Raw genomic sequence first — 12,652 nt, forward strand, 5'->3', positions numbered from 1 at the left:
TATAAAAATAACTGTAATATATTACCACGTTCAGTTTATTTTGTTTAATATATATTTAAAGCCAAGTATTGGATTGCATTTATGCTGCCTTTAAAAAGAATGTAGCAAATTTTTATTAAATATTATTTATTTATTTTTTAATTATCCCACAATTTTACCTTGGCATTATACCATCAAACAGTATTGTTTTGATGCGGATCCTAAACGGACCAAACTAAGGGAGAAAACGCATCAAGATATATACAAACAAGATATCCTAAAAGAATCAAATAACTGAGCAAATGCCCCAAAAAAACTGAATAGTGCAAATCTTGCGGGTCGGTTTTAAGTGCTACATTGTTCTGAGAAACCGCATGCAAAAGTGGCACAGCCGTTTTACTGAATTCACCCCTGAGAGTCTGTGATCTTACAAATTACCCTACTATGTCAGCTTTGGGCTTCGTTATATTTCTGTATCATCTCCCTACACACACATACGTATTGGCACACGTACCTCAAACTAAAACCTCTGTCTCCATCATTCACGACTCTTTGTTCTGTACACATGCTTTTGTCTGTTCTCATTCAAAGTGATGCCTTCACATCACGCTCTACTGTCATATTAGTAAAATATTAATGATGCGGATCTGTCTGTTGTTCCCTTGGCTGTTTCTGCGTGTTTGCGGCTCCTCTGTTGTCAGATGCAGGAAACGCTGTTGTTATTGTGCAGTAAGTGTTAGTTTGGCATCCAACCTGAAGAAAAGCGTGAAGTAATGGGGTCGAATCAGAAAAAGAGAAGCAGCCCGGCCCCTTAGAAGGAGAGTGTGTGGGTTTTTGTTAGCTTTGGGTGGACTTGATAGAAGAAATGCTGGCAGACATTTAAAGAGAGAGGTGTGTTTGAAAAGTGTGGGAAGCTTTTTTAAGGGACAAAAAGTGGGAAATCTTTAGGAAGGAAAGGAAGTTGTTATTAAAGTGTGAAATGTGACTTGAAGGAAGAGGCGTCTCTTTTGTTGTGTTGTATGCTTTTGTTGGAGATTTTGACCCAATGTAGAATCTGATCTCTTAATTATTTTTGTTCACATTCACTGCTATTGTTTCATGCCTTGTAACAAATGTTGTGGGTATAAAATGTTTCATCCAACCTTGAATGCCAAGGCATTTACAGTTCTTTGAGAATAGCACAGTCACTGAGGAAAATACAATAATCATCATTGAGGAAAAAGAGTGTTTTTTTTTTTTTTATACCAGGAAAGGAGTTGTTTTGATGGACAAATTTGTTTTTATTGTCTTTTATAACAAGAATCTTTTATTTAAACCCATAAATATGCAGATCCTATTGTAAATAGTGAAAAATCACTGTTGTTCCACTATTACCCCTTAGCAACTTATATATAGCACTATACAGTGGGTACGGAAAGTATTCAGACCCCCTTAAATTTTTCACTCTTTGTTATACTGCAGCCATTTGCTAAAATCATTTGAGTTAATTTTTTTTCCTCATTAATGTACACACAGCACCCCATATTGACAGAAAAACACAGAATTGTTGACATTTTTGCAGATTTATTAAAAAAGAAAAACTGAAATATCACATGGTCCTAAGTATTCAGACCCTTTGCTCAGTATTTAGTAGAAGCACCCTTTTGATCTAATACAGCCATGAGTCTTTTTGGGAAAGATGCAACAAGTTTTTCACACCTGGACTTGGGGATCCTCTGCCATTCCTCCTTGCAGAGCCTCTCCAGTTCTGGCAGGTTGGATGGTAAACGTTGATGGACAGCCATTTTTAGGTCTCTCCAGAAATGCACAATTGGGTTTAAGTTAGGGCTCTGGCTGGGCCATTCAAGAACAGTCACAGAGTTGTTGAAAAGCCTCTCCTTCCTATTGCACTTGTCCACTGTTAATGCCTATGAGCAATCGCTTAAAAGTTTTACATCACCTGCTTGACTTCTCAGAGTTTCCAGAAACCTTGTAGCTTGCAATGCATAAAATCTACAGCTACTGGTATGTGTTGTACACTGTAACACTACTTCAGATCTAGCCTCATCAAACTTTCCTCTCATTTTTGTGCATCAGAGAATCTGAAATCAAACAGAAATGTCAATGGAAAATTTATATAAAAGATTTTCTTTATATGTCCTTGGAGTGCCTTCAGTTTTGTATAGTCAGGCCTTTTCACACTCAGACCAGTAGAATAGCACACACCCACACACAACCCACTCACACACGCAACGTGAAAAGAGCTCTGACCTTGTCCACCTTGCCCTCAATACACGTCTGTATTTCGGAAAGTAATTTCAGTTTGAACTTCATCTGCATAAGATGTGTATGGTAATGTACGCTGAGGTAAAATATCCACATTTAGGAGGATATTTCAAGATCCTCAGCATGTCTGTCTCTTTTTTTTCTTTTTATTAAGGGAGACATGAATATTTTTCCATGTGTCATTCAACAATACAGACACACGTGTGTGCGTCTTTGTGTGTGTGTGATCTAAGTTATTGCATTATTGCACAGTGTTGCCAACACACCCAGGGAATAGAATGATCAAGGAAAACAAGGCCTTTCTTTATGGCTCACTCTGTCTTTATTGTGGTTATTGTTTGTGCTCCAGTGGGGCTGAAACACTTCAGCCTTGTCAATTAAAACTCCCTGTCACCCCAACACAGATAAAATACTGCCACCTCTGAAGGCCATGCATTGCATTCACTTCTACAGGCATTTGTAAAGTGAATTTATTTATTTAATTTATTTATGCATTTAGCAGATGCTTTTATCCAAAGCGACTTACAGTGCATTCATCCTATGCATTTTTTACCAGTATGTGTGTTCCCTGGGAATCGAACCCACAACCTTTTGCGCTGCTAATGCAATGCTCTACCACTGAGCCACAGGAACACTTTGATATATGTCAGAGTTTGAAAAAGAGTCTGCTATAGCATGTACAACATGGTCTAGTTTAATTTAGAATTCCTATTATACAACATTAATATTGGATGACAATATTGCAGTGTTTTATTTGCATATGCATTTACATTTACATTCTTTCTTACCAAAGTAACTTACAAATACATGCCCCAGAAGAATTTTTATTGCTTGTGTAATAGGTTGCACTGTTACAGCTCAGGAGAATTGTTGGCATCCTCAGTTATGTTTCATATAAGTTTCAGATGTTTCTCTTTAAAATTGAGATACAGCTGACACAGTTGTCAACATACAGCATCTTTGAATGAATGTGGACTGCATTGATTAAATCATATGATTGATTGATTGATTTTTTTAATCTTGACAAATCTGTCCTCAATTTAAAACTCAAGATGAGACATGTGAGATATGTTTTATATTATAGGGTTCTTCAACAACGGTCTTGGAGTTCCAGTGTCCTGCTGAGTTTAACTTACAAACACACATTACTCAAGGTGTTCAGAATTACTTGGAAAAATATGTACAGGTGTGTTTAACAGGGATTGGTCTAAACTAAAGTCAGTAGGGCGCTTGCCATTCAGGATTGGAGTTGGCTGCTTTATTTAAATCCCATTGCTTTCTGTGAGAAACAGCTGAGAATCTAGGATGTATTTCTTTCCAGTGGAATGTTATTTTATGTTTGTGGTTATATTTAATGGGGTATCTAGGATAAAACTTTTGTGCTAACTAAGACAAATCATGTTGCTACAACCATAGTCCAGTTATACAAGATACCAAATCTAGTTTTTAGATTCCTGTATCATGACCTGCCCATAAAACAATACATTGTGCATCTTTAACAAGTTATGCTATATATTTTATATATATTTCATGGTGTTTAGAGTCTGTTAAAGCTGTGAATTGGATTTATCGGTATGCTATTGTGAATAGTTCTAAGTCCTACAAGGTAATTTTGCAAACACAGTAGCAGCAGTATTTTATACTGTACAGTTAGTGTGGAACGACATGCGTTTTCTTTTATGTATGTGTATAAGAGCATTTGAGTGATGACGAAAGTGCATTCCTCAACAGAGCACCTTAAAGAGAGATAAAGGATATAAAGAAAGCAAGACACACACACACTTCAATGTCTCTTCTTTAAATTAAAGCCATTTATTAAAGACCATGATAGCCACTGGAAAAGAACAAATTGAGAAGAAAGACGAGATTTGGTGTGGTGGGCCACAGGGTGAGGGGGGATGGGTCTTCTGGTGTCAATATATCACCCCCATTGTTGAGTTGATGCCAATATATCACCGTTATTCGATGGGAAAATAGAATTATGAGTATAAAGGGAAGGAAAAAGATGGAATAGTTATGAATAAAAAACATCAACTACAGGTTTCTCATAAATCTCAATCTATAGACTTTGAAGAAAATATCAGACATTCTAAAGGAATATTTTCAACATGAAAATTGTCATCATTTACTCACTCTCATGTCTTTCCAAGACTTGAATTTTGTCTAAACAATTAAAGTTAATAGGGTCCAACTTTGTTTTAGACCCACTGACTTTCTTATATTGTGTTCCACAGAAAAAAAGAAAGTCATACAGGTTTGAAACGACATGACGGTGAGTAAATGATGACAGAACTTTCATTTTTGGGTGAAATGTACCTTAATGTTGATGCAATGATCCAGTTTTGTTTTGTTTTTTTGGAGTTTTGATCTGGCTCAGTCCTGGCCTGATGAATGCATCATGTCAAACGCTAGGCAGACTCTTCCGAGCTCCGGCAAACTCCATCCCTCTCTCGGCCCCCCCCACTCACATAAACAGGTGTGCTGGACTGCGGCACTGGATCTATCACACACACCGTGACAGACCTCTCCCCAGTGCCCTCCTCTTCCCACCATCTCAAGATAGCTAACTTCATAATGTAGCTTTAATAAACAGACTGTTTGTCTGTTGTTCACGAATGACGCCATTAACTATTAGGAAAATGAGCGTGTGATTAACGTATGCAGTTATTTTGTCGCTCCCATTCACCACGTTAAGAAAGATGCAGTGAATAGTGGCAGATGCCATATGGCCCAAAGGCTGCTTTTATTATCTTATCAGGTTGTGTGTATGTGAGTAAGCTAGCGTGTTATTGTGAGTGAGTGAGATGAGACAGGATTCTGTGTATATATATACCATAAAATGAATGCATGCTTGGAAGATCATTTTAGCGATTCCAGTGTTCAAACACATTCATTCTCTGTTTGTCATTTCAATCTATATCTTATCTTCCGAGTGGAATACAGTTGCCTTTGTAGGGTATTCAGATAGATATTGCTGCTGAAAGGGACATAAAAATATAATTTTGCTGTTTGTTTAATGTACTTCTGGGTTTTAGCCTGCCTGAGGATATTATCTACTACAAATAGCTGTCCTTCATGGCACATGAACGTAAGAACGCGACTGCTTCAGGCTTTTTATTGCTCTCTCACACACTCTTTCCCGTTTTCATTTTTCTTTCATTTATCTTCTCATCTTCCTCACTCTCTCTCTTTGTAATGTGGTACAGTTGTTGTCAGTAGCTGAGATGTTTGGTAAGGGCTCTATTTTGTGTCTTTAAAGTGACGGAACTTGCGTCAGAGAGAATAGGGATTCTCATGCACTATCATGCAGATTCAGGAGTGCATTTTATGAAAAGGAATGGAGACAGAAAAGAAAAAAAGAAAAGTTCCCCTAAAAATGAAAATTGATTCACCCACTTTCATGTTTTTCCAAACCTGAATGACTTTCTTCTGTGAAACACAATTTTGAAGAATTATGCTGTCACTCTTTTTCAAGAAGTTAGAGTGAATGAGGACTGAGGTTTTCAAGTTAATGCAAAAACACCATAAAAGTACAGTATCATAAATGGGTTCATATTACCTGTGCAATATTCCAAGTCTTCTGAAGCCATAAAGTAAAAGAGACCCAAATTTAGGTTGTTATTTACTGATAACTGGATCATTGATTCAGTGAGTTGAACTTGAGAATCTGATTCAGATTTGTGAACGAATCATCCAGAAGTGCATTTCCTGTACAATACCATAACTCACTGCTTAACTGCGTTTCCTGAAATCATACTAACTTTGTCGCATTTCTGTCAATGTTGGTTCGACAGTAAAATGTAGAACTGGCATTAAAGACTACACACTGGTGGTGGAGTAATAACTTCTGCATCAATTTGAGATCTAATTAATGTCAGATTATTGCTGTAATAACATACATAACATCTGAGGATTGCTATTTTTCTCTGTTGTTTTGCTTTATTTAAAGATGTTTGATTCAATCACAGGGTCCCTCTTACATCGGAGCACATTTACACATACAAAGTCGGCAAAAACGGCAAATAAAATTAATTCCATTCACTTGACTGTCTAAAAGATGCAGAATGAAAAGTGTATACATAGAGAATGACAGAAATAAATTCTACTGCTTAGCTTGTTTATTTTGCTCAAGAACATATTTGTTTACATATGTTCACATTATACTTACAAGATAAAATGCTTCATAGGTCAAGAGCTGTAGCTCCGGCCAACTTTGCAATGCTATTTGCAAATGTTTGATGGAACTATGGTTTTAGAAAATACCAAATTGTTGAACTATGTTGCTAACAACAAAACTTGTGACCATACTGTAGCTGGCTAACAATTCTTTTGGGGAAAAACACCCAGGACCGATTCTATGAACAGAATAAAAAATTATTCCAAACGGTAATATCTGACTTGGAGCCATTTATGTTTTCTGTCATTAACTGAAAATATTGGTCTGTTTGTCACACAAAGCTATTGTATAAACTTGCACATGAGTCAGTTAGATCACTTTTATGGTGCTTTTGCATCCTTTTAAAAGTTGATAAGCATCAGTCCTCAGTGCTTAAAAATGTATAATTTGTTGGAAACTACATGATGATTAATAAATCCTGACAATTTTTATTTTTGGGCGAACTATTTCTTTATGTGAGTTTATAATAAATACACCCACTTTTTCAATGAGCATCCCTCTATTCAATATACTGGCTGTCAGACACACACTTGAGTAGAATGCAAATGATTCCCAGCCTGGCCTCTACTGCATCTCTAGATGAAGATCACATAGTGTGTGAGCTGCTATAGCCTCGGGCTAATTAGCAAAATAGATGCAGGAGGGTGACTAAGATTCATTCAGCTTCTAAACATCTGAGGGATCAGTGGTTCCAGAGCCACTCAACACCTTGACCCTCTTCTCAACAGAATGCCCTCTAGTTTATAATTCAGATTCTTGCATGACCTTCTGTGTGTGTGTGTTTAATGCATCTATATTCTGACTCACTTCACTGTGTCTATATTTATACCCCAGGTTTCTCTTGGCCCTTCAAACTGTTGTGTCCCATAAATCAGAAAACACAGGTGTTGATCCGTACAGAGCTCAACATCATGTTCCTCCTCCACTAAACAGCTGTGTGCGCACAGATGGACCACACATCAAAGATGGGTATCGAGGGGAGCTCTGAGTCCATCCCCTCTACTTACTCTGACAGTGGATTTCTAAAAGCCTTTTCTTCATGTAGTGATCAGAGAGACAGGAACTTAGGAGGGCACACTCTACCCCTTTGCTTACCCCTGTGAGGGTTTTGGCGCAGGAACTGGTGGCCTGTATCCATTTCTTATATTTACACCAAAAAAAGGTGGAAATTTACTCTGTGCCATCTCTTCATCATGTTCAGATTTTAAAACAACAACCATTTGGGAGTCAAAATGCTAAATAAAATAGGATTGCTCCCATTATATAAGATATTTACAGTACACTATTTTCTCACTTCATGTTGAATTGTTTACTGTGAATTATATCATTATATACGGCATACTATTCAAAGGTTTGGGGTGGGTAATTCTGTATTTCTTTAAAGAAATGAATACTTTTATTGAGCAAGGACTTTCTTGCTGAACTTTCTATTCATAAAATAATTATAATTGTATCCAAAAATAATATGCAGCATGTGTTTTCAACATTAAGAAATGATTCTGGAGCACAAAATCAGCATATTAGAATGATTTCTGAGGGATCACCTGACACTGCTGAAAATTCACCTTTGCCATCACGGGAATTCAAATTTATACATCTATTTAGAAATATATATATCCTCCTGAGACCCAGCTATGGAGTTTTTGCCTCTGTAGTGGACATTATGTTTACCTCACATGTCACAGTTTTAAGTCTGGATGTCCTGTAGAGAGCACATTCAGGGCTTTCCAGAGATACCAAATGATTGGATGTTTCACCATGACCACTCCCTCTCCTTGGTTTTTAATAATGGCTGACATTAATTTAGTGATAAAATTGTACATCGTTATGGAAATATGAAAATATTTTGTAATTATAATTTAAATCTGATTAATTTTCAAATTGTTTGTCATAAATCAACATCTCAGGAAAATGTTATGGGGTTTCAAATCAAAATATGACCTTCTGTTACGAAACAGGACATCATTTCATACATGTCCACTGTAGAGGACACCAGGACTAAAAGCATGTTTATTATACATTTTGGGAGACAAAAGAATTGAATAGGAAAACAAATTATATATCAATATTCTTATGAAATATTAGATATTATTATGAAAATCGGGCCAATTGCTACTCCCATTATTACACTTCTTTTTTCAACATGCTGTCCCAACAGCACTTTAATATGCAAATTAGAGACAGTGTATAGATAACATTGTGCTTAATGGGAAAACCAGTTTATGGAATTTTTACACACATATTGCATAAAGCAAAATGGTATATCAAATAATTTTGTTATATATTTTATAACATAGTTGAGAACCTGAAAAAAAATCCCGAAACATAAAAATTGATTGGTGATTTAAAAATAATTCCCATTGTTTTTGCCTTTTCATGTCTACTCTTGTCATTTTATTTTTAGAAAAACTGAGTCCTGGTATCCTCTACAGAGGACATATCATAACATAAAATATAATTTTTCAAAAATGTTATTTTACCATTTTTTCTTATGCTCTAAACAATGTAATGACATGAAAAAATACTAAATTCACAAAGCTTTTTATTTCTGGTTCTCAGGAGGATATACTTTATATAAATATGATCATAAATATCTAAATAATATATAAGGTAAATCACTCACTGAATTGTTTGAAGCGAATGAACTGTTTAACTGATTCAGCTTATTTACTTAACTGGTCAAATTATTCATACTGATTTGCTATCCTGTTTTGCTGATTTTTTTTTTATTGTTCATGAATCTGTAGTTCTGTTTATAAAAAGCTGACCCAAAGCACCTGACACCATTTGATTGCTGAAATATTGCCACAGAAAGGTAACACTGTGGCGCTTGATTATTTTAACATACATACATACATATTCACTGGTACCACAGCAAAATTGTTTCAAATCCTTAAATATTGAAAATTTAATTCAAGGAACTATGCCATAGTGCTATTAGTAAGTGTTGAATCACGGTAATGTAGAGAGCACTTACAGAAAGAGCTGTAAAGGGTGAAGAGTGGAAGGCGTGGAGTGGGGGGTGTTTAACTGAAGTGTTCGGCTGCAGCACCATAGGTTGTGTTCTATTTTCTTGTGTTTATTTTGGATATTCCTTCTTTCATGCAGACACACACACATTCATATAAGAATAGTTGAGATGGACTCTCAAATGGGACAAGGGGACCCCTGCAGATGGATGTGGGCGTTACATCCGCCCGGTGAGTCATCAGTGCTAAATTTACCAAAATCGCTAGCTCACACATGCTCACATGCAAAAACACACTTAGAATAGTTTTTATCATTATTGTCTTTATCATTATCACCATAACAGGCTTCTACACGAATTAACCACTACATCAACTTTCCCACATGGTCAAACACATGGGAAGAAGATGAGGTCGCAACTTGTAACCTTTCTGATACATCTACAGTGGGGCAAAAAAGTATTTAGTCAGCCACCAATTGTGCAAGTTCTCCCACTTAAAAAGATGAGAGAGGCCTGTAATTTTCATCATAGGTATACCTCAACTATGAGAGACAGTCCAGTAAGACAAAGTTACATTTGAGTTTGATTTCCTTTATAATCTGTTTGTTTTTCTACTGTTTATCTCAGTTATTGCTTCATGGGTGTTCTATTATCTGGATGATGTGATTCAGAATTTAATAAAATGTCATTAGTTGATTACTGAATCGGTGAGCCTGTTGATGACCCTCATCTATGACTTCAGACTCCAGGCTGTTTATTCAATTAAGTACATTAAATAAACACTTAAATCTATGAGATTTCATGACCTTTCCTAACTGGAGTTGCATGCTCAAAAGTTACAATCAGAGCAGATATGTTTAATATTTCACATAGCTTAGTATGTGAAATGAATGAACATTCAATGAAATTCCTTCTGGCAATGTTACCACAAAATAGTTTGTATAATCAGTTCATGTTTATACATGTTTATTAGTGAGCAAACGTTATTCAGGAGGCTCAACTTTTTTCAGACTCAAGATTTTCTATCAGTAATTTTTAGGGCACAGTCTGACATGGTAGAGCATGGCACTAACAACACGGCATTCGATAAAAGTGTCTGCAAAATGCATAAAAGTCAAATCTTTTGGTATGTCCAGTGCAGTTAGATGAACTTAAAGCGATAGTTCACCGACAAATGGAAAATTGTCATCGTTACTTGTTACAAATCTATATGACTTTCTTCTGTGGAAGATATTTTAACAGTTTTGGTGACCATTAACTTTAATTGTATGGACAAAAAAAAAAACAGACATTGCTCATATTTTTTGCGTTCTACAGAAGAAAGATATTCATACAGGATTAGAACCTGAGTGTGATTAAATGATGACAGAATAGTCATTTTTGATGATTTGATTTTTCACAAGCCCTCTTTTGCACCATCCCTATTGAAATTGTTTTGTGACTTTTGTGGTTACTACAGTAAAACATTTCTGGAGAACCAAGTTTGAATATTCCTTAGTGGTAGTAATAGAATTAAAAACTGATTGGAATGTGTACTTTTTAGAACATATCATTTGTTTTGTCTCCGTTTGTGTGCTTCAAGTCTTAATTAGGGGGATCAGACCTACCTTATTAATTTTAGGTAGACAACGAATAAAAATAATTTGCACTGTGTTTACAAATTTGCATAATAGTTGTTGTTTTTGCAAAAGAAAAATACCTAAGCACTAAAACCCTTAGATAAAGCAACCTTTTTTATTGCTTTGTTTATATTCTTAAAGATATCGGATTCAGATAGTACTGAATTATAGAGCCAGATCAGCCTCAAAAATAATACATTTGCAAAACAAAATTCATAAATGCACAGCACAATTTACATTTACAAAATCCGATTCATAAATTCAAAACACAATTCATAAATACACAAGTAAAAGCATAAATATTTCCCCAAATGCTCAAGTAGGTATAACTGCAGACCGGAGATCTCCAAAATGGGGCGTGAACTCCAAAAGTGGGCAGAACCTCCAAAATGGGGCGGGGTCTCTTCGCGCAAAGACTTTCACCATTGGCTCTGGCTTCGGCCAATTGTTATTGACTTACATTTCAAAATAAAACTTAATTAAACTAAACATTGAACATACTTAAATTAAACATTGTTTCTAGTTGATCTAAAATAAAAAATGCTATATAAATAAATATTCTCCGTGAGAGTAGAGCCCAAAGCTCGTGGCCAGTGGTGTTCGGACTGGAGTTTGAACAATAAACGGGAATCACCCACGAGCCATCAGCGCAGGGGAAAGATTTTACTCTATCGCTTTGTTCCAAGCAACGGGGGCATCCCCGGCACGAAATTCGCAGGGTAGGAGGGGGTACACTCTTAAAAATAAAGGTGCTTCAAAAGGTTCTTCAAGCGATGCCATAGAAGAACCAATTTTGGGTCCACAAATAACCATTCAGTCAAAGGTTCTTTAAAGAACCATCTCTTTCTTACCTTTTTGTAATCTGAAGAACCTTCTTTCACCACAAAGAACCTTTTGTGAAACAGAAAGGTTCTTCAGATGTTAAAGGTTCTCTATGGAACCATTTAGACAAAAAGGTTCTTCTATGGCATCGTGAAGCACCTTTATTTTTAAGAGTGTAGTGATGCTGGGTGTAACTAAAAAGGTGCTATTGTCCGGTTGGGGAGTTACGGAACGATCTCATATCGCATAATCTTATTAACTGTTTATCTCCTGAACTGCAACTTTCTTTACCACGCTATTCAGCGCCAATCCCGCTGTGCAGTCAATTTCACTGGTTAAGGTTAGGGTCAGGTGTGGGGTAGGTTTAGGGGTTAGTATTTTTTGTAGCATAGTGTAGGAAATCAACACTTTAATTGACACAACCAATAAAAACTTTAGAATCAGCTGTGGGGCGGAGTTTACACTGAAGTGGATTGGGGGGGAAAAATTGTGCATGCGTGTCATGTGCCTGTCTGTCAATGGCAAGGCAAGGCAAGTTTATTTATATAGCACATTTCATACACAATGGTAATTCAAAGTGCTTTACATAAAAGACAAGAAGAAAAAAAGAATCACAACAATAAAACAAGGAATTTCTAAGGTCAAGGTATGCATTCACTTTGAGAACTTCATCTTTGTTTCCAAATGCAATGACTTGAGTTCCTTGTTTAACTGAAGAAAGTTCTCGCACAACCAACTGTTAATTTCATCAATGCATTGGCAGAGGGAGTCAATGGGGCTGTAGTCATTTGGAGATAAGGCTAGGTAAATCTGGGTATCATC

This window comes from Sinocyclocheilus grahami, unplaced genomic scaffold (assembly GCF_001515645.1).
Source record: "Sinocyclocheilus grahami isolate Dianchi unplaced genomic scaffold, SAMN03320097.WGS_v1.1 scaffold377.1, whole genome shotgun sequence".
NCBI classification, from domain to species: domain Eukaryota; kingdom Metazoa; phylum Chordata; class Actinopteri; order Cypriniformes; family Cyprinidae; genus Sinocyclocheilus; species Sinocyclocheilus grahami.